Source organism: Nyctereutes procyonoides, unplaced genomic scaffold, assembly GCF_905146905.1.
Source record: "Nyctereutes procyonoides isolate TBG_1078 unplaced genomic scaffold, NYPRO_anot_genome, whole genome shotgun sequence".
NCBI classification, from domain to species: Eukaryota; Metazoa; Chordata; class Mammalia; order Carnivora; family Canidae; genus Nyctereutes; species Nyctereutes procyonoides.
Genome location: NW_026575052.1, coordinates 38,988,326 through 39,013,280, shown reverse-complemented (window position 1 = coordinate 39,013,280; position 24,955 = coordinate 38,988,326). Strand labels below are relative to the sequence as shown.

General features: G+C 37.4%; 1 protein-coding gene across 1 annotated transcript in view; it reads right to left on the bottom strand.

Moving 5' to 3' along the window:
* Positions 1-24,955, bottom strand: part of PDE4D (phosphodiesterase 4D) — a 1,377,381-nt gene that overhangs the window by 716,158 nt on the left and 636,268 nt on the right. The window lies entirely within an intron of this gene.

Below are 24,955 nucleotides of genomic sequence, written 5' to 3'. Positions count from 1 at the left end.
GAAAAACTTTGAACTTGACCTTCCTCTCCTGCAAGGGTTATTTATCTGCCTCCAGTCCACGTTCATAAAAGAAAATTGCTAGTCCTTTGCTTTTTACAAGGGAAGAATAAACAAGCACTAGATAGATAAGAGGGGAGTATTTCCCTGCTTGCTAAACTCAATCTGATGCACCTTGTGAAACAAATCCTAAGGGAAGAAAATGGACTTTTTCCCCCTCCCCCTTCTAATTAGAAATAAAACAAAAGGTCTCAAAATACCACATATGGAACACATTACAGGTTGCCTGTTGTGTTCTATGACCTTGCTAATTAGGGCCCTTTCAAAGCGTGGGACAACGGCATTTACATTCAAGAGTGGCATTTGTTATCTCTTCGGATTTAAACTGACAACCTTCTAGAGGGACACATTGTTTTCATAAGAGTGGTTAAAGATTATTTTAAAGTTTCAGTTGTTACTTATGGTATACAGAATGTTACCAAGTCAACTGTAAAAGAATTAAATCTAGCTTTTCGTAGTTATTTCCTTAATTTTTTTCTTAATTTTCTTTTAATGTAAGATTTTTATTTGTGATCGACATAGCTTCAACATACGTAAAGGAGGTTTAAAATGTTTTTAAAGAGAAGAAATTATGTCTTGCCTATTAAATTTGTTTAATTACTGGAAAAAATTAAAAATGCTATGACAATTCAAGTAAGTAAGCAAGTGATAAAGCTTGCTAAATCTCATTACATGGACATTGGAAGTGCAAACATTAAAACTGAGTTGTAAGGGAGCCCAAACCTTTGCATAGAGATGTCCCCAGCAGTCTAGCCAAGCTATAGAGAGTTCAGGACAGAAATCAAATCACTTTTCTTAGGAATTGAGAATATTTGGGTGTTTCTTTTTCTTTAAGATTTTATTTATTTATTCATGAGAGACACAGGGAGAGAGAGGCAGAGACACAGGCAGAGGGAGAAGCAGGCTCCATGCGGGGAGCCCGATGCGGGACTAGATCCCGGGTCGCCGGGATCCGGCCCCGGATCAAAGGCAGACACTCAACCAGTGAGCCACCCGGGGTTAACCCAGAATATTTGTTTCATATTTGAAAAACAGTGATCTGGGCAACCCTGGTGGCTCAGCAGTTTAGCGCCGCCTTTGGCTTATGATACTGGAGACCCGGAATCGAGTCCCGTGTCGGGCTCCCTACATGGAGCCTGCTTCTCCCTCTGCCTGTGTCTCTGCCTCTCTCTCTCCCTGTGTCTCTCATGAATAAATAAATAAAATCTTGGAAAAAAAAAAAGAAAGAAAAAAACAGTGATCTAAGGAGTTAGGAAATATATCCAGATAAAATGGAGAACAGAATAGTCTGATTCAATTAGGGGTTTTTTTGTGAGTGTGTTTTTTTATTTTTGGTTTCTATGATTACTATTAGGTCAGTTTTTAAAGTTTCTCCCATTTCCCTCCCTAGTTATTCCGCCTTAAATTTAAATTCTTTGTCTGTAAAATGCTACAGAAAAGGATACGCTTAGGTTCTGTTTACAGGAGCACAGGGCCACCACCTGGTATAACTATAACAATTTAATGAGCCACACGTTCCATGACTTAATCAGAGAATCTGTTCTGCAATTACTCAAATTTTTCAAAATCAGGGTATGATTGTTCTTGAAGAATTTCCACCAGTACAAAAGGTTTCCTCGCTGCCAAACATTAAGTGGCAAGCCCCCTTAGTTTTAACAAGGTAAAGACGTCCATTTCTCCGTATCTTTTCTTATTTATACACACACATATAGTCACTAAACAAGTAGCCAATTTCTGTAAAGTTGGCTGAAGGACTGACCACTACATTAGGAGTTGTGCAAAACAGGTATGCAATGCTTGCCTTTAAAGAACTCATAAGTTAATGGAAAAGACTAGACAACACTCTGGAGAAAACACCAGCACATGTAGTGATATTATCAGGTGCAGAAAAATACAGTGAAAAAGGTATACATAACTGATGAGGGAATGTTGCAGTAGAGTTAACTTGAAGATGCAGAATATCAAAAATTAATGGAAAGGAAGGTGAAAAAGAAGTGCCTTCCAGGATAAGGAACTTACAATGTGCAAATGCAGTCAAGAAGAAATAGGCAAGTTTGTTTAAAAAAAGAAAAAAAAAGCCCGGTAGTCAGTAGATGTAAAACCTATTCAGTTTTGTAGAAATAAAAAAAAAAATCAGATAACAGATAACAAGTGAGGGGGGAAAAAACAGGCAGCAAAGTGACATGCCACCCCAAAAACTATTAGAAAAATTTCCCACTCTCCAGAGATAGTTCTATTCAGCAAACATCTGTGGGCATTTATTTTGTGCTAGGCACTATATTAAGTGCTCTAGGACAAAGATTAGCTAGATACTATCCACAGTATCTGGGAGTTTATAACTCACTAAATTAACCGCAAAATAATTTACATGTCAAAGTATGGCCCAAATACCTAGATGAGAGCCAGGAAGCTGAGGATATTTAATGTCTGGTTTTAGGTAAAGAAAAGTGATTCTCAATGACCAAATAAAGGAACTGATATGAATGGGAATATATGGGCCATAAAATGCAAAACTCATTGAGTTCAGGACATTCTAGGTTCTAGTTCTTGCTACCAGTGACCTTCATTTAAGAGGAATAAAATATTTACAAGCTAGCCTTCTCCTAAATGGCATTTCATGTGGATGCTCAGAGATTAGACATTCTGTTGATGAGACTATCTAAGCTGGAATGGAAGATATAATAATATTCTATTGAAAATTCACTGAAGGTTGTGGATAAACATGTTCTAAAACTGAACAAAAGTGTTCTGCAAATTTCCCATTGCTTTGGTGCATGTTAAAGGATTCCATTATAGATATAGAATTGACTGCCTTTTTACAGGTTTCCGTATCCTATCATTATTTGTTCAATATCCTAACATCTATAATTACCCTCCTGAATCCCCCAAATGATATGTGGCACTCATACTGCTTTTTGAAAAGAAAATTAATTTTTTTTTTTTAGAATTCTTTGCCATCCTCCCTTCAAATAACTTGGAAACCCCCACAGTGTTTCAAATTCATGCTTGAAAATCACTGCCTTAGGAAATACAAATTGTAAAGTTCTGAAGATAACCAAAGGTGGCTGAGGGTTGGATAAACTGGTGATTTTCTTTATAATAATGTAGAGTGTCAAGGGAATTCTCCTAACAGGAATACTACACAGATTGTCTTTTTTTTTTCTTTTTAACAAAATCTCTTTAAAATTAGCTGCCAGAAACTTTTCTGAAAAACCCAGTACTGCAAATGACAGCCAAATAAGGCCTTTGGTTTTAACAAGTGGAAATTTGAAAGTGGGTGAAATGTTTTGATAAAGTCACCCACGCCTAGAACAGCCGATAATCTCTCTTAATTTCATAAAGGTTTTCCTAAATACCTTTTTGTGGATTTTCTAAATTTGTTTTTTTTTAGATTATTCAGAATCCTTGATAACACTTATTTAATTAATTATTCACAGGCAGCAAAACAAATAAGAAATAAGATTTGCACAGGTTCTGAACAAGGATTGAAAAATGTGCCCTTGTCTAAGTAAGATACAAGCAAAGCTAGATTTCTCACAATTGAAAGGGAGCAATGGTACAGCTAATTCAAAAGGATAAATAAATTAAAATTATTCACACGTGACTATAGAATGCATTGTATGCTTCTACCAACTATAATGTTTTAATTAGGTAAATAGTGTGTTAAAATGAGACTGCTTTTTAACCTGCCCATGTAGTTCGTGGAAATGATCTGACAGTGGCAGAGGTTTGTACTTGGGAAGAGTGTGTTTGGAACCCAAAAGCTTGTTTTGATCTCCAGCTATGATACGTACTGTGTTACTTTAAATGTCTGTGAATAAGTTCCTCAACTATGAAACTGAGTGATAATAATAATAGCTATTGCATAAGAATGCTGCAAAGATTAAATATGTTAATACCCATGATATAAAGTGTTTAGAAGAATGCTTGGATAGAGTAAACACCCAATTACTGCCACCTGCCACTAGTTGATACAAGGAACTTACAGAAATTTATACTCAGTAGATAACAATTGACATCAAAATGTGCCAGGCATTTTGCATTGTATTTCATTTAATTCTTGCAATAATTCTTAGGGCATTATTTCATTACCACTATTTTACTGATGAGGGCACAAGAAGGTTAAATAACTTGCCCAAAATAAGGACCCCTACGTGGCTTGGTCTATTAGGTGTCTGACTCTTGATTTTGAGTCAAGTAGTGATATCAGGGCTCATGATCTTGAGATGAAATCTCAGTCCAGGGATGCAGGCCTGTGTCAGGCTCCTCACTCAGCAGGGAGTCTGCTTCTCTCTTCCCTCTCTCTCTGCCCCGCCCCCCCCTCAAATAAATAAAAAATAACTTGCCCACAGTCATATAGTTCAACAGTGTAGAATCAATATTTCATGGTCTATGAAGTGCTAGGGCCTCTTATTTCAACTCTATACTAAATCACTCCAAAAAAGAAATCTGATAAAATATTGAAAATCAATGATGGATATTTTTATTGGAAAAATTATAGAAATCTGAATGCCCTGAGCTCTTGGTCTAGTTAACACTAACTTCTGCCCTTGGCTCCACTCAGGACATACACTGTGGCAACCTGTGAAGCTTGCCAAGTCATGAAATTCTTACAAAGGCACGATATTCTAGTAAGGGCAGCTTGAGGTGGAATTTCTGAGTGTTTTTTCATCTATATGTTTGTACTCCTTTGACACAAAGGAGTTTTTATTAAATTCCATGGTAGTTTTCCATTTTGCAAAACAATAATGTTCTAAAATTATTTCATTTAAAATTTTCATTGTGATTATTTTTCATTTAGAATTTATGTCATTATAACCTCTAATTATAAAATTTTATCATCCCTACACTGAAAATCACATCTGGACATTGTGAAACAGGGATTTTTAAATCATCATCATTACTGAACTTGTACCAGATACTGTGCTGGTTGGCAGAGATTAAAAACAATAAAATATCCACTTGAAAATCAGAGATATATACAACCTCTCCAGTAAAGAAAATAAATGCTAAATATCAAATTGATAATAAAAATCAGTGCCTCAAGGGATTACAAGAGTAACAAATATACGTGTGTGTGTGTATACACACACATATAACAACAGTTTTTGAAGTTGAGAATGTTTCCAAAAACTAACCAATGCCCAATAGCAATGGTATTTGGGGGCTCTGACAGATATTTCTTCATAATCAAAAGATCTCCAAACTTCCCAAAACTGTTCATTGTATTAGAAAAAAAGGACAGTTAATGCACAAAATAACTTGGGTAGACCTTCAGAATCTTTTGCTGTTTTTGTCCACATACCAGACATGTTAATGAACAAAATCCAACACATATCCCAAGTTCAGAGGAATATTATACAGTAGTAGTCTATTCAAAACTTGGACACCAAGGAGCACGTTCCTCATCTCTTTTGCAGTCTCTGTACCCATCCCCCACCAGCCTTAGGACAAGGATTTTTACTCTTCTTCAAATTAGCATAATATGACTTGGAGAGCCTCCTTCTGACCCTGACACATAACATCTGTTTCAGTCACTTTGTTTTTTGTAATATGGTTTTTATGAGACAAAATAGTATACTTTGCTGAAAGTGTCCATAATTCAGGATTTATAGTTGTAGCTGGCAATTTGCTTTCTAAAATTTAACATATTTAGACAATGACTCCGCATAAGCAAATCGTATTTTTGGGTGATACTTTTCATATCTAACCCAGTCATTTATTTGGGATGTTTTACAAAAGGTATTACAGAAACTGGTTTTATTTCCAATTTTGTAATTAAGTAGCTAAGTCACCTTGAACAAGTTCATTCAGTTTCTCTGAAACTCCATTTCCAAGTTAAAAGTCCTAGAACTTCCCTAGGGTTTTATAACTTAAAAAAGAAAAGCCAGATGCTGTCTTTGATTGCAAGTTTTAGTTGACGTTTAAGAAAAATCATTATCCCAAATGCTTTCTGAGGCAATATGGTCTCCGCCATTTGCATGTAGTAATCGTATGTTCCACAGATAATGCTTTAAAAAGAGAGGCACCTGGGTGGCTCAGTGGTTGAGTGTCTGCCTTTGGCTCAGGGCGTCATCCCAGGGTCCTGGGATCGAGTCCTGCATCAGGCTTTCCATGGGGAGCCTGCTTCTCCCTCTGCCTAAGTCTCTGTGTGTCTCATGAATAAATAAACAAAATCCTAAAAATAAAAGAGAGAGAAACAGAAAATATTCGATGTTTAAGAAAACAAGAGGTGACTGCACTAACCAGGTGCCTTACTCATGCTTTTATGGCCCTGAAACTTATGAAAATTCCCTCCCTAACTAGGTAACAAAATTTATTCTGACATCTGACTCACAGCTTGAGAGCCAGAGTGGGAGGGCAATGCTTAAGTTAATTTAATATTTGGAATCAAAGTATTGTTTTACTTCTAAAATGATGAAACTACAGAGCTGCTTATACATATCAAGTGTTATATAATAAGTCAGATTTTCTAAACTTTTAGGGCCTAACATATTATTTAATAAAAGAGAAACTTCGGCACTCAATCTTTCACAAAGTGTGTCTCACCAAAGACTAGTTTTGTCCAAATTTAATGAACACTGAATGGGGCGGAGGGAAGCACTTTGTGATTAAAAAAAAAAAATGGGGGCTGCATTGAATACAGTTAAACAGGTTTCTCTGGTGTAAGATCTTAGTCCTTTAACATGCTAATGTGATTTATGAAAGCCAGTTTGGTTGGCTCTCAATCCACCTGCCTCTTGAAGCATGTCCAGAGATGGTTATTCTCAGAACCCATCCCTTTGAACATAACCTATAGCTGATATAAACCTTCCCAGGCTTGTATGCTTTCATTTTCTTCTGAACTGTAGTCAAACAGAATGCTTCCAGAAGAACCAGGAGTTCTGGTACCAGCCCCTAGAGACTTCTCATTATTGTTATGCTCCTGTGCTGAAGCTGAGGCTAAGTCCACCCTCTTCTTTAACTGGTGTTCTTCTCCTTGTAAAAGGCATAACTTGTGCAGATGCTATGAAATAACTGGGCTGTGAGTCTAAATGATAATTCTGTTGATAGCATGAAAGAAGACTGAACAGGCTAAAAGGCCAAAGAAAGACTGGTCTACAGGCCACTATTGGTGAGAAGGTATACCAATGCAACCAAAGGCCAAACAAGTGCTTTTCAAGCTTTGAATTAGTTAAGAATCATGTGTAGACCATGCTAAAGACAGGTTCTGATTCAGTAGGTCTGGAGTGGGGCTCAGAGTTTCGATTTCCAAAGTTCCCATGGACTGCTGGTCCATGAAGGCCTCCTTAAGTCTCCAGGGACTAGAATAAGGTGAGGTTAATGGAATTGAAGTCTAGCAAATGAAGGCACTAATACGTACCCAGGTGATGCTATTTCAAATTTATATCCAGACATTTGTGTAGTGCTTAACTTGCTGTTGATATTTTTTAAAGGAAGAGTTTTTTTTAATTATTTTATTTATTTATTCATGAGAGACACACAAAGAGACAGAGACATAGGCAGAGAGATGCAGGACTCCAGAGATGCAGGTCCATCCCAGGACCCCAGGATCACGACCTGAGCTGAAGGCAGATGCTCAACCACTAAGCCACCCAGATGCCCCCTATTTTATTTTTTTAAGTAAACTCTACTCCCAACATGGGGCTTGAACTCATGATCCCAAGATCAAAAGTCACATGCTCTACTGTCAGAGTTAGCCAAGTGCCCCAATTGCTAATATTTTAATAAATAATGGATTTTTAAAAATAGAAATTATTGCATACCAATACAATAAATATTTTTTTTCTTCAAATGAGCACAAACACTATGAAAGATTCAATTCTAAAAGCAAATTTTGCTATATTATATCCACACTTTTAAGATGAGACAAAAAAGACTTAATAGAAATTGAAAAACAAATTCCTGCAAGTATGGTGAAATTATTTACCTGTTTCTATATCATTAATTGAAATTAAAAGATGAACCTTATTTAAGACTTACAGACTATTTCCAGGATGTAATTTAAGTTGAAAGCATGTAATTGGACAAATGCTAGGTGTTAAATTCTTTGGATATGATGGAGACGCTGATCTTCGTATATCTGAGGATACCAGATTCTTTCTTTTCTGTGTTCATAGTTAGATGGGGCTTTCAATTCTTCTATGGATACAGCATTGTCAAAGACACTTATAATTAAGCCTTACCCCGCACTACTGACTTCTCTATCATCTAAAAAGTTAATCGAGAAAGTGTTTGTGCTTCCATCAAGCCAATACACCTAGCCCTACAGTAAGTCTATGTATAGCTGTATAAGCAAGTATATGCTTTTCTCTCTGGTCCTTCAAAGAACTTATTCTGACCTGGAAGTGCTTGAATGATAGCTAAATTATGAAGACCAATCTGAGTTTTTCCCCAAAATTATTATTTTTCAGCCCTAATAAAATAAATGTGAATACCTATTACACTAATATAAAAATATGCATCCTAGCTGGTTTAATAAACACCACTAATATTCTGAATTATATAAGCATTGCACAAAGCCAGCCAGTAATTATTTAATCAGTTACAAAGGAAAATTCGTGCATGACAAAGAAATCCTCTTGCTGTGCCCATGTCAAATACACTTTAGTCTGAGCAGCAGTTGCCTTGTGATCCTTGTACATTAAATGCCTGGAATATAGTGTGGAGCAGACACATGATAAAGGAAGGGAAGAAAGGAGTCAACGGTTTGTACGGTTTGTTTTAGTATTTGTTGTGAGCTTTTACATAGGCTAAAAAGATGGTATGTCCAAATCAATTTACACTGGTTTACCCACTAAATGTTTAAAATGTTTTAGAAATCCTATTAGACATGCTCCCAATTTTACAAATGCATTACTTTTTAAATTATCTATATAATACGCAATCTATTCTCATTGCAAAAAACTTCAAAGTCACCCAGAAATCTAAAGGTCCTATAGACCACCATCCCCAAACTTGGCTCTCTTCATAGGGGACCCTGTGATCAGTTTTGTCTGTTTTTCCAGACTCTACTGTCCATTATAGGAACCACTAGTCCCATGTGGCTATTCAGTACTTGAAATGTGTCTAATGCAATTGAGGAACAGAATTTTTATTTTTGTATGTTTTTTATTAATTTAAATTTAGTCATCTTCTCTTTTATTTATTTATTTATTTATTTATTTATTTATTTATTTATTCATGATAGTCACGCAGAGAGAGAGAGAGAGGCAGAGACACAGGCAGAGGGAGAAGCAGGCTCCATATAGGGAGCCCGACGTGGGACTCAATCCCGGGTCCCCAGGATCGCGCCCTGGGCCAAAGGCAGGCGCCAAACTGCTGCGCCACCCAGGGATCTCTAAATTTAGTCTTCTATGGCTAGTGGCTACCATATTAGCAAAATTCTAGACCTGCATGTGATTTCATGAAAAATTATGTGCCTAGAGGAACATAATTTTCTGAGGCTTTGGGGGTTTGTTTTTAAAGATTTGTTTATTTGACGGAGAAAGGCAGAGAGTCCTCGAACATGTGCACAAGCAAGGGGAGTGGCAGAGGGAGAGGGAGAAGCGGGCTCCCTGCTGAACAGGGAGCCAGACGCAGGGCTTGATCCCAGGACCCCGGGACCATGACCCAAGTTAAAGGCAGACGCTCAGAGAACTGAGCCACCCAGCCACCCGGAGACTTTTGTTTTTGATCAGAGTGTCATACTTAATGACCATTCTCATCATTCAGCAACTTGTTTTTTCTTCAGTGAAGATCTCCCTTGTTAATCTTTAGTGAGGTACCTGAACACTGAGGTATTCCATAGCATGGCCACTTCTCAGCATTGTTAGCCGTTTCCCTATTGATGCGGATTCAAGTGTCCAGTTGTTCACTATCAAGGACAAACAACAGGTTTGCAAACTTCTCATCGGGCACACATTCCAAGAATTTTTTTTCTTTATAATAGATACATAGATGCAGGATTCTTAAATGATAAAGTATAAGCATTTTTCATTTTAATAGAAACTGCCAAATTGTTCTTCAAAGTGGCTGATTCAATTTATACTCCCACCAACAGTGTTTGAGTTCCCACATTTTTTTCCTCAAACAGCCTTATGCTGCCATCAATTTCACTGTACTAGCTGTCAAAGCCTTTTTTTCTTCCCTCAAAAATATCTTCTGTTTTGGGGGGGGGGGAAATTAAGAAGAACATCAATGGCTACCATTAAAATTCACAGAAGTGGGAAATTGTATTTCACTTCACTTCCAAGTCAATATTCAATTTTTGCTCTTTAATAATTTTAGTTGACCAAGCATTTCCCTGGAGTGTCTCTAATATGACAATATCTACATGTTATAGAAGGCCTTTTCAAAGGAGAAGCATTAACTTTCTTTTTCAGTAATGTTCTAACACTACTCAGTGAAATATGTTTTAAATTGCTTTTCCCATAATAAAGATAGATTGTGTTAAGCATTTATTCTTGCCTAGTCTCTGTTTTATACAACAGCATAGAATTTTCCAATGCATGACCAGGACTCTATTATTATTTTGTGGGATTTTTTTCTTTGAGTAAAATTAATGGTCCAGATGAGGACTGAATTTGTAAATTCACTGGACCCCTGGTCTGACAGTAGTGTCACTGCATCCTTAGGTTAATAGTGTTGTGAGATTGAAGGAGCACTTGGCCAGAAGTCCAGTCCTAACTCTACTACAAGTAGGACTACTTGTCCTAAGGCTCGAAGCAAATCCCTTACTCTCTGGATATGTGTTTCGTTGTTACCGTATCTGACTCTAACACAAAGCTGGAAGGATCGCTAAAGTGATAAGTTAATAGTTTCCCAAACCAGACTTATCATTACAATTTTCTAAGGGAAATGTTAAAACAGAACTCAGAACCTCAACCTACAACTACTGAATCAGAAGGAGCAGAGTTAGGTCTGGGAAACTTTCTCCAGTGATTCTAATGATTAGTCAAGTTTGAAAGCCACTGTCCTAGATGATAAGATCAAACCCCAAGAATAAATATGCTCTAAAAGGTAAATACTTAAAAAAAAAAGAAAAGAAGAAAGAAAATCTTCATGGGGAAAAGCAGGTCAAATATTAAAACAAATTTGGAGAAATGTAAAGTCTTATAGCTCAAGTAAAAACGTCCACAATAATTCAGGTTTATGGTTATTACATGTAATAGATCTAACAGAATCAACAAAAACAGTAATGTCATCAAAAGCTGCATCTGCAAAAGCAGATTATGTAGAGTGCAATAGTCACGGCTGCAGCAGGTGGATTTGTGGCACAAATGGGCCCTGCACAGTCCTGGAGGAAGACATTCACAAATTCATATCTAGGTAGTAAACATTACTGTGTTCTGACCAAACTGGGAAACTATTTTCAGTTCTGGGGGCCACTTTTTAAATGATGTTTATTTTTAAAAATGTTGATGTTATTTAAATAAAATATGTTTTATAACTTATGTTTTATAACTATATGTTTTATATATTTATAACTATATGTTTTATATATTTATTTATAAAAAATAAAATATGTTTAAAATAAAATGATGTTATTTTTTAAAATGACATACAGCCTGAGTTTACATGTAGCACAAAAATTATAAATGTATAGCTTGATTTTTAAATGTACATACACCTGTAACCAACATCCAGATCAAGATATAGAATATGCTTTTCTCAGTCAATACTCACTCCCTCCAGAGGTAACCACTATTTTGACCGCTCTCACCATAAATTAGTTGTGTCTCTTCTTGAACGTCATATAAACAGAACAGACACTATATACCATTTTGCATCTGGTTTCTTGCATGTAACAAACATAATGATGTGTTACAGTCATCTCTTTTTCATTGCTCTGAAGTATCCCAATATTTGATTATACCACAACTTATGCATCCATTATGCATCCATTCTACCACTGATGGACATTTAGACTGTTTCCAATTTAGACTATTATAAGTCAAGCTGGAATGAATATTCCATGAATAAGATAAAGTATATCTTACTGGACATAAGCACTCATTTTGTTGAATATATGCCCATGAGTAGAAAGGTGCATCATAGGCATGTGTATGTTTAGCTTATGATAGTGCCAAACAGCTTCCAAAGTGATCTTTCCAACTTAAACTCCTACCAGGACCGTGTGAAAACAGATATTCCATATCCTTGTCCACACTTGGTATTTTCAGTTAATTTTAGTCACTATGATGAAGGTATAGTACTATCTTACTGTGGTTTTAACTGCATTTTGCTAGTGAATGATGATGAGTATTTTTCTCTATGAGGTGCAGTGGCATCGTAAACGTTTAATAACCACTATCTGGGGAAAAATACACATATAAAGTATATTATAAATTTTACTATATAAAGTGTATGTAACACACACAATTTACAAACAATAAGAAGTACACAGTAGTCTTTAATTTGGAATTCCATAATGCCAATTGATTTTTCACAGAATACATTCACTGATGTTTTGCTGGACTCTTGAAAGTGTAGCCAAACTGAGGTCGCAATCAGTAGTTCTGACATGACTGTGGGTTGACATTTTGGTTTATATTAACAAGTAAGACAAAAGTGAAGCAACAAAGATATATGTTGGAGTTCCTCTCATTTGCCCATGCCTAGGGCAATTTCTTTGCTCCATCAGATTACAGTTTTAAAATTCTAGAAGAAAGTTTCTTCAATTTTCTTTTGTGTGTTCTTTAAAATACAATGGCTACAGATATGACACACTCAATTTTAATCAGCATTATTAACATTTTTCTCTACTACTTTAAGTCTAGACTGTCGACAAAACAATCAATCCCTGATGTAGCATTTGCTGATTTTCTTATTATAAATATACCCCTCCCCGCCCAGTCAATTTCAAGCTACATCACAGAACAGAGTTGGGAAGAAAAGCACGGTAGGTCACCACTATATAGTGTTTCTACCATACAGATACAACAGACAAATGGGCAATAATAAAATGTAGTAAAATAATTAGGAGTGATAAGTTTTGAGAATGTATTACCTTTGCTTTTACCTTGCTGAAAGTTTATGTAATTTAATTTTAAATAATGATGTTATTTAACAGCTCACCAAATTCACAAACATTTAAAAATTGGTGCTTAGGAGCCAGTACAGGCAGACCCAAGAACACTGATGCTTGCTGGCCATTTTGATATTCTTTAATTTGAAATGCCGTTTTTTTGTGTGATTTTCTAAAATTGGGTTGTTTTGTTGATTTGTAAAAGTTTTCTATAACTTCTAAATATGAGGCCTTTATCAGATATATATTGCTAGCATCATTGTTAAGCCTAAGTCCCACTTTTTCAGAGAGAACTTGTCAAACCCAGTATTTTGTGTGGTTAAGCAAGCCCTGAAAGGGGATACGGACATCTAGAGGTTATCATGAGCTACTGAACTCAAACCACATACTGTTTATGCTATATGGGAAAACTTTCGAAAGAAGGTTCATCATTAAGTTGTGGCATTTTTCAGTATTTCACAAGCACAGAAATGACTACTCTAATGATTACCAACCACCCTACCTAGCATGGGAGCACCTGGAAATATAGAATCTTACTTTCTTGAGATTGTAAAGGAATTTAAAGATTCACTGATATTTTGTCCTTTCACCTCACCATTATATGTTGAATGAATGATGCATGTAGCATCCTCTTCACCAAAGTGGAGAAATCATTTAAGAATTGGTGAATTATAAACAGTTTTATTCTAATAATCGTTGAGAATTTTGTGACAATGTATTTAGAAACAGGCAGTAATTAAAACCAGGGATAAAAGACATGAAATTTAAATCCAAGCTATGTGATATAAGGTGATAACCCAACATCTCCTTTTTGTTCCATGGGCTTATACTGGCCCCCCTCACCCTATGCAAGTCTTCTAACACTTTGGGACTTTCCCTATTCCTACTTTCCTTCCTTCCTCAACTTTACATTGTTTCATGGTCCTTTCCAAACTATCTTAACACTAGAAGACAGTGCAAATGTGTTAATGCATAACCCCATCAAAAGTAATAAAATTCAGGGACACCTGGGTGGCTCAGCGGTTGAACATCTGCCTTCAGCTCAGGGCGTGACCCTGGGTCCGGGGATCGAGTCCCGCATCTGGCTCCCTGCATGGAGCCTGCTTCTCCCTCTGCCTGTGTCTCTGCCTCTCTCTGTATGTCTCTCATGAATAAATAAATGAAATCTTTAAAAAAAAGTAATATAATTCACATTAACCAGGAGCTGCTAGAAATAATGCCCAAACCCCTTGGATAAACAATGAGGAGAACTCAGACAACAAACTGGGCCTAATTTTAATATATCTCCATCTACAGAATAGTGGCTCTCAACCTTAATTGCATCTGGAGAGTTCTAGATTTGTGTCCAGGCCATGTCCCAAACCAAATAAACGAGGATCTCTGAGTGTGGGACCCAACATCAGCATTTTTTCAAAGTGGAGATGATTTCAATGCACAGCCAAGTGTGAGAATAACTCCAGGTTGAGAAATATCGATATTTTAAAACAGCATCTGCATCTATAAATTAAGGTTGTTCATTCTATGTTGCCCTGAGTAAAAGTACACATCTGCTTTCCACCTCCATGATGAAGCACTACCTATTAATCAAAGGTAGGTTAGTAATCCTTTTCTTCCCTGTGCTATACAATCTTAGCTCTTCAGTCTTCTCTGTCTTAGTCTTCCTTGGTCAGGCTCCTTTGCCAATTCTCAATTCATTGTCATGCTCTAGCATAATAATTCATTTTATATGAAAGGGAAGCTATCAATTTCTGACTAAACTGGAGCAAGGTACAATTCATAGGTGTGTATTTACCAAATACAGTTTGATATGTGGCACATTTAATTGGCCTGCAAGCCATTTAAAAACTTCTTGACATTGTGTGTTACAAATCAAAAAGTGCGAAGCAACTTGTCTGAGCTCACAAAGGGGCTAACCTAGGACTGAAACAGAATTTATGTATATCAGAGATAAGTGACAGCAAATCAAGGAAGGAAAGAGGGTTTCCCTTCCACAGGCCACAACTTTCCAGGAGAACAGGAAGTACATTTCTATCATTCCCAGAAGCAACTTCCAAAATTAAAAATAAAATAGTAATTTCAAAAAGCAGTTGTGGCTTTTTTTTTATTTCATAATAATTGTAAATTTCTTTATTTTTTTTTTCAGTTAACTTTTATTTTTTTTTATAAATTAATTTTTTTGGTGTTCAATTTACCAACATACAGAATAACACCCAGTGCTCATCCCGTCAAGTGTACCCCTCAGTGCCCGTCACCCATTCACCCCCACCCCCCGCCCTCCTCCCCCTCCACCACCCCTAGTTCATTTCCCAGAGTTAGAAGTCTTTATGTTCTGTCTCCCTTTCTGATATTTCTCACACATTTCTTCTCCCTTCCCTTATATTCCCTTTCACTATTATTCATATTCCCCAAATGAATGAGAACATACACTGTTTGTCCTTCTCCGGTTACTGTGGCCAAGTTCAAAAAGGGTGTTGCCTGAGTTCTCCTCTGGGATTTTGATGGAATCTTGTCTCACATTTAGATCTTTCATCTATTTTGAGTTTATCTTTGTGTATGGTGCAAGAGAGTGGTCCAGTTTCATTCTTCTGCATGTGGATGTCCAATTTTCCCAGCACCATTTATTGAAGAGACTGTCTTTCTTCCAGTGGATCGTCTTTCCTCCTTTATCGTATATTAGTTGACCATAAAGTTCAGGGTCCACTTCTGGGTTCTCTGTTCTGTTCCATTGATCTATATGTCTGTTTTTGTGCCAGTACCACACTGTCTTGATGAACACAGCTTTGTAGTACAACCTGAAATCTGGCATTGTGATGCCCCCAGATATGGTTTTCTTTTTTAAAATTCCCCTGGCTGTTTGGGGTCTTTTCTGATTCCACACAAATCTTAAAATAATTTGTTCTAACTCTCTGAAGAAACAGGCATTCAGATCCAGGAAATAGAGAGATCCCCCCCTAAAATCAATAAAAACCGTTCAACACCTCGACATTTAATAGTGAAGCTTGCAAATTCCAAAGATAAAGAGAAGATCCTTAAAGCAGCAAGAGACAAGAAGTCCCTGACTTTCATGGGGAGGAATATTAGGGTAACAGCAGACCTCTCCACAGAGACGTGGCAGGCCAGAAAGGGCTGGCAGGATATATTCAGGGTCCTAAATGAGAAGAACATGCAACCAAGAATACTTTATCCAGCAAGGCTCTCATTCAAAATGGAAGGAGAGATAAAGAGCTTCCAAGACAGGCAGGAACTGAAAGAATATGTGACCTCCAAACCAGCTCTGCAAGAAATTTTAAGGGGGACTCTTAAAACTCCCCTTTAAGAAGAAGTTCAGTGGAACAATCCACAAAAACAAGGACTAAATAGATATCATGATGACACTAAACTCATATCTGTCAATAGTAACTCTGAACGTGAATGGGCTTAATGACCCCATCAAAAGGCGCAGGGTTTCAGACTGGATAAAAAAGCAGGACCCATCTATTTGCTGTCTACAAGAGACTCATTTTAGACAGAAGGACACCTACAACCTGAAAATAAAAGGTTGGAGAACCATTTACCATTCAAATGGTTCTCAAAATATACCCTAAAAACTATAGAACACTTCTGAAAGAAATTGAGGAAGACACAAAGAGATGGAAAAATATTCCATGCTCATGGATTGGCAGAATTAATATTGTGAAAATGTCAATGTTACCCAGGGCAATTTACATGTATAATGCAATCCCTATCAAAATACCATGGACTTTCTTCAGAGAGTTAGTTGTGGCTTTTTAACAATTATACTTGTAAATTAAAGTCTTAGATTCAAAACCAAAGATCAGAGTCAAGTACAAATGATATTCTAGTGCAGGAGGCTCCAGATCCTCTCAGTTTTTTCTGACTAAAAGAAAAGTACAGAGTAAAATCTTACAAGCCCTAACAGAGGGATATAATGAAGGGCATGGCACAGGACGGGCTGAAACACGAATTTTTAAAATCCGCATATTAGTAAACCAGGTGTCACCTTTTTCATTTATTATGCTAATTAGTTTTAATGTTAATACTTTATAACATACTTGGGTTATTAACATGGAACTAAGCAAGACTCGGGAGGAGTCTATTTCGACCTCAGCCACTGAAAAATTAAAATTACACAAATTCCATTTCCCTTGTGCCAAATTAGTGTCTTCAACTAAACCTACTTTAAATGGACACAACATTTTGGAAAATTTCATTTGCCTACAAAGACATTCTGGTCTCAAACACTGGCATGATATTTACAGTCTGGAAATACATGAGTTCATACCTAAACCCCATTCCCTCACTTCATAAGCACAATAGGAAGTGCTTCTGAGGTCCTATAGTTCAGGAGACAGAAAGACCACTTATAATCTCACAATTTGAGTATACTTTGTTTTCATTTGTGACTAGAGCAAATGTCTCCTACTAAAAAAACTCCTACTAGGAAGGTGTTCCTAAAGATTAGCACTTCATTCACTGATTCACTCCCTCCTGCACTCAGCCAGCATTTACTGAGTACCTGCTAAGTGCCAGGTTTGGATGATGTGTAAATGGACAGGATCACTGACCTCTCCTAGTCCCCCAAAAGGGATTCTGACTCATTGCATTTCAGCCAAGAATGGAGAGCTACTGAAATGCTTTTTCACTTTTTGGTGTTTTTTAGGAGGATGAGGAAAGTGCTGCTGCTTTTCATAAGTGACTTTTATGTCAGTAAATAGACAGGTGGCTGTTTTAATAACCAGCTTAAAACAAAAGAGTTTGCAATAGCAATTATAGGAAAGGTGTCAACACAACTAGCTTGAACATGTGTTTTCTTGTTAAAATTTGATACAGACTTTCTGATAAAACTTTTTTTAGTGTTAATAAAGCATATTGCCATATTTTTGCAGTTTATACTCTTAATATTCTGCTCTGTCGAGTAAAGAATGTGGTTTACTTGTGATGCAACTCCTGTGTTTGTTGCCAAGGACAACCGTTGTTTCCTTGATTGGGTTTCATGTGGTTGTTCAGGTTATGTCATGAGAATTACATTAAAGAGAAGAGTTATGGGTTTGTGTGCCAGCTCTGAGCAGTGAGAATGGTGGAAGGAGAGCAGTGGGGGTTGGCACGGTTTCTTTTGGCAGGAGATGAGAAATGCAGACTCCTGGGCACTCTACATGTACCCTTCCACATCATTTGGCTTCCCTTCACCCTATCCTGGCATCTGCTTTCTAGCCTCTGGAAAAGTACACATGTGGAAAGCACCATCAACCAATTCTCTTTTGTAGTTCTTCACATTTCTGGGACTTCAAGAAACCTTGAACCGCCATCTCCTTCTCTCAGGAAAAATCACCTCCGAGAACAACGTAAATCAGCTGTAATTTTCAACAGATTCTGAACCAGGATTTGGAAAGGTAAGATGGTTATTGAACTGAATTATAATAAAGTCAGGCCACAGTCCAATTTGCTTCCAGCTCTTTTCCTCCCTCTGTGGGTTAACAAGTGTTTCCAAAGCCATAGGGCATTAAGAATCCTGAAGCAGCTAATTAATAGTGCTGATCCACATCATATGTAGCATGTGAGTTTCAGGCAGCTGTAAAACCCCAGCTTCCTCAGGCTATCTGAATGACGATGAAGCTCTCAGAATTATATTTTGACATTCTGCACCCTGCCTGTGGCTGAAAATAACCTTCTCAATAGGCACTTTAGGCCAGGAGAGTACTCTAGGTGTAAAAAAGCCTCATTGCCATGACTATGAAAAAGTAAATGAACATTTCCTCATGTCCAGACTGTGACTCACAACTGGCCTGTTAATGGACAAAGGAGGCCTGAGGCATTCTCTTGACACATCATCCAATCAAATAAAATACGGCATTGGTGAGACGCTGACTTTCATAGCTTTCGATCAGTTACCTTCTAAAAGACAGATAAAACCTAGGTGAAGGAGGTTCCTGATACCCCTTTTCAACTTTTTCTATTTCCTACCTATTTTATGATTTCCTCAAGGGAAATAGAGAATCATTCTACTACATCTGCAGGTAAATAAACAGAATCAATAATAAAAACTGTACCATTTTTCCAAAAAACCTTGGGCAAGTTGAGAGGAATCTGTTTTATCTCATATAGATCTGAGTATATGTTGTGTGTTTTATTAATAAAATAGCCTGTCACACTGACAAAAGCCTTATCTCTTGCCTCCAGCCTATAATCCATCCTCTAGAGTGTCATCAAAAATGTCTTTCTGAAACATCTCATTCCCCTACTTGAATAACCTTGATTTTTTTTCTGTTTTCATGGTATATAATATGCACATTTCTTATGGTCCTTTTTTTAATTTTTTTTTATTTATTTATGATAGTCACACACAGAGAGAGAGTGAGAAAGGCAGAGACATAGGCAGAGGGAGAAGCAGGCTCCATGCACCGGGAGCCCGACATGGGATTCGATCCCGGATCTCCAGGATCGCGCCCTGGGCCAAAGGCAGGCGCTAAACCGCTGCGCCACCCAGGGATCCCTCTTATGGTCCTTAAAGGCTTTTACTATGAGACTCACATCTTTGCAACTTCGTCTCAGGGTACCAGAGAGGGTAGTGTATACTCTAAAGCTATACCTATAAAAATTTACCCAACATGCTATGGCTTTCCAGGTCTGTTACACCACCCACATAATCCCTTGCTGAATTCTTTGTTCTTTTTAAGGGTATGACTTAAATGTTACTTCTTTGGAAATCCTTCTACCAGAGAGTAAGAATCAAGCTCTTTATCACTTCTATTCATTCCTTTATCATTCATATTACAAAGACAGTGTCTGGGGATTATCTCCGCCCTCCCTCCAGTAGACTCTATGCAAGGTGTGGGGGCTTGAACTCATGACCCTGAGATCAGGAGACATATGCTCCACTTACTGAGCCAGACAGGCACTCCTAAATTGTTGTTGTTGTTGTTGTTTAGAGTAATCTCTAGGATTCCTGGGTGGCTCTGTCAATTAAGCATCTGCCTTTGGCTCAGGTCATGATACCAGGATCCTGGGATGGATGGAGTCTTGCATCAGGCTCCCTGCTCAGCGAGGAATCTGCTTCTTTCTCTTCCTCTGCCCCCCCCCCATTCATGGTTCATGGTCTCTCCCTCTCTCTCTCTCTCTCTCTCTCTCTCTCTCTCTCTCTATCATTCTCTCAAATAAATAAATACAATCTTTAAAAAAAAAATAAAAGGTAATCTCTATTCCCAATGTGAGACTCAAACTTACGACCCTGAGATCAAGAGATGGCATGCTCTACTCAACTGTGCCAGCCAGCCATGTGGCTTACCTTTTCATATTCAACATTTATATTGTTCCTAGGATATAGGAGGATGATAAATGATTTGTTGAAAGAAGAGATAAGTGGATGCATGGTTGAAATTAGGTCACTGAACTAGACCATACCTAAAGGTACTTTTAAGTCCATAGCTCATTTTGTATAATTTATGTTTAATGAGGAGGGTTTGAAGTGATTACTAGGAAATATATCTGTTAGCAACTCACATTAATAGTCAGTGACATCTGAAATTAAAGTGAAATTACAATGTGAGATTCACCCTCGCATATAGTATTTCTCTTTCATCAAGAGGCGTTACTTTCATGAGATGGAAGCTCCACAGCCTGAAATATAAAGGCTGGTCTACAATCAGCTAAAATTTGGTGTGATGGTTACAAAGTTAGAAGCTCATCTTAAAGATGTATATCTAAGGCCAAAATCCATGAATGATAAGAATATACTGAATGTCATAGTTCAGATATGAAATTATAAATGCTAAAAATGGGCTGAATTTATAGTATAATAGGAGCAAGGCAGAGCACAATACTTGCTTAAAATAGTGGGGTATGTATAAAACCTAGGATCCTCAGCAATAGAAAAATGGGCAATACGTTCTAGCATGGAACATGCGTAAGATGGTTATGGAGGAATTAAAAATGATGGCTTTGAAGAATGTTTAATAACTTAGCAAAAATGTCCACAGTACAATGTTTCTTTCAAGAGGAAGAAAGGTTTGAAAAGGGTTTGAAAAGATCTAATCACAGACTATTTGCAGCAGGGTTAGTGGCTTCTTCACAGAGAGCTCTTGCTACAGTAGCAGAGGTTGGGCACCAGAAACTCAGTCGAGTAGCAAAGCCTAAGCTATTAAAAGGGAGAACCACTCTGAAGGCTACATACTTGGTGACTGTTACTTGAATTCCTTTCTAGAGATAAGTCCTTGGGTTGTAGGGAGAGCAGAGAACTGTAAGGAAAGAGATGTTGCAAAAAGAAAGTTGGGGAGTGGGGAGGGTGTGGTGGTGCCTGGCTGGCTCCGTTGATGGAGCACATGACTCTTGATCTCAGAGTTTTGAGTTTGAGCCCCTCGTTGGGTAGAGAGATTAGTTAAAATAAAATCTTAAAAAAAAAAAGATGTTGCATATAATTTTGTAAGATATTAGGAAGAAAGGGAAAAAGTTAAGTGTTAGCAGAGCAGCTGCAAAGTAGAAGCATGTCCTTATGGAGTCTACTGACCTGCTTCTGATAGCAGCAGGACCTGCTGAGCCTATTGCAAGAACAGTGGTTCCAATAAAGAGAGACTTGTGCTTTTGAAACACTGTTGGGAACTCCCAGAAATAATTAGCTGGACTGTATAGGAAAACCTCTTCAGCAAACATGGGCAAAAGCTAATGAAATTTAAATTATTAAAGCTACTGTAACCTCATTTGTTGTCACAGGCTGATAAGGTCTGGCAACATTTAAGGTAAAGGTTCTTCTTAAAAATCTGGGGTGCTTGGCTAGTTCAGTCAGTAGAGTGCATGACTCTTGAGCTCAGGGTTATAAGTTTGAGCCCCATGTTGGATACAGAAATTACTTAAAAATACAATCTTAAAAAAATATTATATAGGTATAGGAGATTTATAATGCTCCTTTATCCTAAGTTTGTTCTAAGTAGAGACATAGGTTTTGTAAAAATAAATAAATAAATAAATAAATAAATAAATAAATAAATAAGAAAAAGCAACAAAACAAAATCCAAAATAAATCCAATGTAATTTTAGACCTCTCTGACCTCAACAGTAAAAATACCATCTCACAGAGACAGTGAGTTCACTGTTCTCTGAGCTTGGGGAGGGGTAGCCCAAAGCAGATAGCCACGGTTTTAATAGCAACGGGGATGTTAATGAGTCTAGAAGTACTGCATGAGAGAAAGGGTTCCAAAACGGGGAAGCTGAACCTAAGAAGAATACACTAAGAGTGGGCATGCCAGTTGTTCCAAATAGTGAAGGTCATTTCAAGGAAGAAAAATTAGCAGAAATTTCTTACTTGGAATTAAGGGCCAGAGGTGGGCAGCCACAAAGAGGCAGACAAACACCTCCTTATAAAGACTGGTTTCTAAATGACTGGAGCCGTCTCATGACACATCAAGCTTCCTTGAAAGGCAATATGTGTTAGGTCATTCTGTGTTCCCAGGAAAAAGCTATCAGATGCCTGATCGAGGCAGTCTCTCTGCTGAATACGTGATTAGGCTTAATAATGTCCATGTTCCTTCCAGTGCTAAGATTCAAGATTCTCTGGGCTTTGTCTGCTGAAAACAATGTTACTTAGAATTATTGTAATTTTTTTGAGTTTCTTAAAGTCATACTGAATATTTAATTAGCTACTGTATTTTAAGCTTTATACAAGTGTAAATCTCCTCTAGGGAGTACGCCCAACATGGGGAATATATACCCAACATGGATCTAAGTGGTTTTTTAAAGCTGAAATCCTTGATTTGTCTCCAGGAGTGTTTTGGGTCCCAAGAGGCTGTCACATTCAGTGGTTGTCCCTTCACCTGGTCATTCAGGGTTCTGCAAAGCAGGAGTTTGGGTCAGCATCCTTCTAGGAGTAGAATCAGGTCCAGGTAAAATGTTACCCAGCACTGAGGTTAAGTTGCTCTGAGCTCAGCAGTACCAGAACTGCAACCCTGGAAACAATTCTGTATGTTGTGAACTAATGTGATTATTGCACTCAGTGTGATCAATGGAAATCACAAGGCAGGAAGAGTTCTTTATGTATTTTCTTTTTCACTCAGTGGGAGTACCACAAGCGGGGGTCTGGGAGGAAGGAACAGACTCATCATTTCTGTCTACTTTATGCAGCCCTGGTATGTGGGCACACAGGGCATCACGGCACCCTTGGGAGAAGTGTGCAGGCACAGGCTCTCTGCTACAGGCCAGGACACAGGATTTTACAGGCAATGGTAGTTTAGTCAAATGTAGAGCCGGAATTAAAATGCAGCTATGGTGAGTCAAAGCTTGTCTGCTTTCAAATGACTAAACACAACAAAATAATGATAATAATGCTAATGAATATTTTAAAACATTATGTTTCAATTATTGTAAAAGGAAGCCACTCCACTGCATTGTGGAATTGTTAAAGTGGCCCCGCATTAAGATTAAAATGGAAAGAGTCAAGGCTGAATGCATTATTTTACCCATTTCAAAACATTCAAGACTTTGTATGAAAATAAAATTTAAAAGAAACCAACTCTTCAAGATTGAAAATAAGAGCAGATAAGCAATTTTCCAATAAAAAAAAAAGAGTGCTCTAAAATCATTGTAGAGTATATGGAAATTTCAAAGGGTAGTGAAAATGTACTCTGATGCCCAAAGTGAATAACAGGATGTGTGACTAAAGCTGCTGACCTACGACCAGCTATCTCACCTCAGAACCCAGGAGCCGCTGACGTTACATTTCATTTTCTTTCTCTTTCCTCTTCCTCTCTTTGTCCTGGTTTTTCATTCCACCCTCTGCCATGGTGATTCTGTTTCCTCCTCTTCCGTACTCTCTGTCCTTTTATCATCCTCCTTTATCTTTGGTTTAATTACCCTAACATGAATGTCAAATAATTGAAAATGTATTATGTATCATGAAAAATTCCTGTTTATTACCACTCCCCATGTTCACCTCAGGTAGCTATCACATGTTTCTTTCTCTGATAGTAATTTTATTTTTACTATTTTACATTGATCCTTCTGAGCTATCCTCCACGCTAACTCCTACCCCTGCCCTGATGTGTGTATGTGATAGGGACAAGGAGGCAAAAGTGCAATGTCAATACTCCTTGTGAGAAAGAAAATGTTCCTTAACCCTGTTTAAGGAATACTTTTTGGTATGCAGGCTGTCACTATAGTATGTCTAGCATCACAAAATAACCCATATGGCACAATAAAGGAACAATGTCAATAGAAGAATGGCATCTGAGAAAATTCAAATAAATCTCTTGTTCAAAAATTTTCTGTCAAGGGAGCTTAATATCTTTAATGCACATGCAGTCTAAATATGTTGTCCTTGGATGGAGAAAACATCAGTTGTTAAAAGCCTCAAGAACAAACACTCTACTTGATCTTAGCCAAAGGCTACAAAGCTATGAATACAATGGCCGGGTTCACAGTGCTCAGAGCCACACAAAGCCACTTTAGAGAACCTGCGGTGTGATTTCTGTTTCTTCTCAGCTGATGGGACTGAATGCTTCCTTTAACCGCATGATTCTGTGCTCAGAATAAAGACATTGTGTTGCTAATCCTTAAAGAAATAGTATAAATAGTGGAAAGGCCAAGCACAAGGTAACCCACCCCCATAATATGTAGAGAATTGCCCCTCAAACTCTCAGGATTATTTTTACAGTATTACTATGGTAGTAGTAGTAGTAATTTATTCACTTCTTCAAAAATATTCACAGAGTGTTTTCTCAATTTTAGTCCATACAATTCAGTACCTACAGGGCCCTAATCTGTATGTACTGAATTATAAGCAGTCAAAAATTTAAATACTGAAATGTATTTAAATACTAAAACGTAAGCAATCAAAAATAAGTTCCTGTCCCTAAGGTTAAAGCTCTGAGAAGGAGGCAACAGCCATGTGCTTAGGATCACAGGACT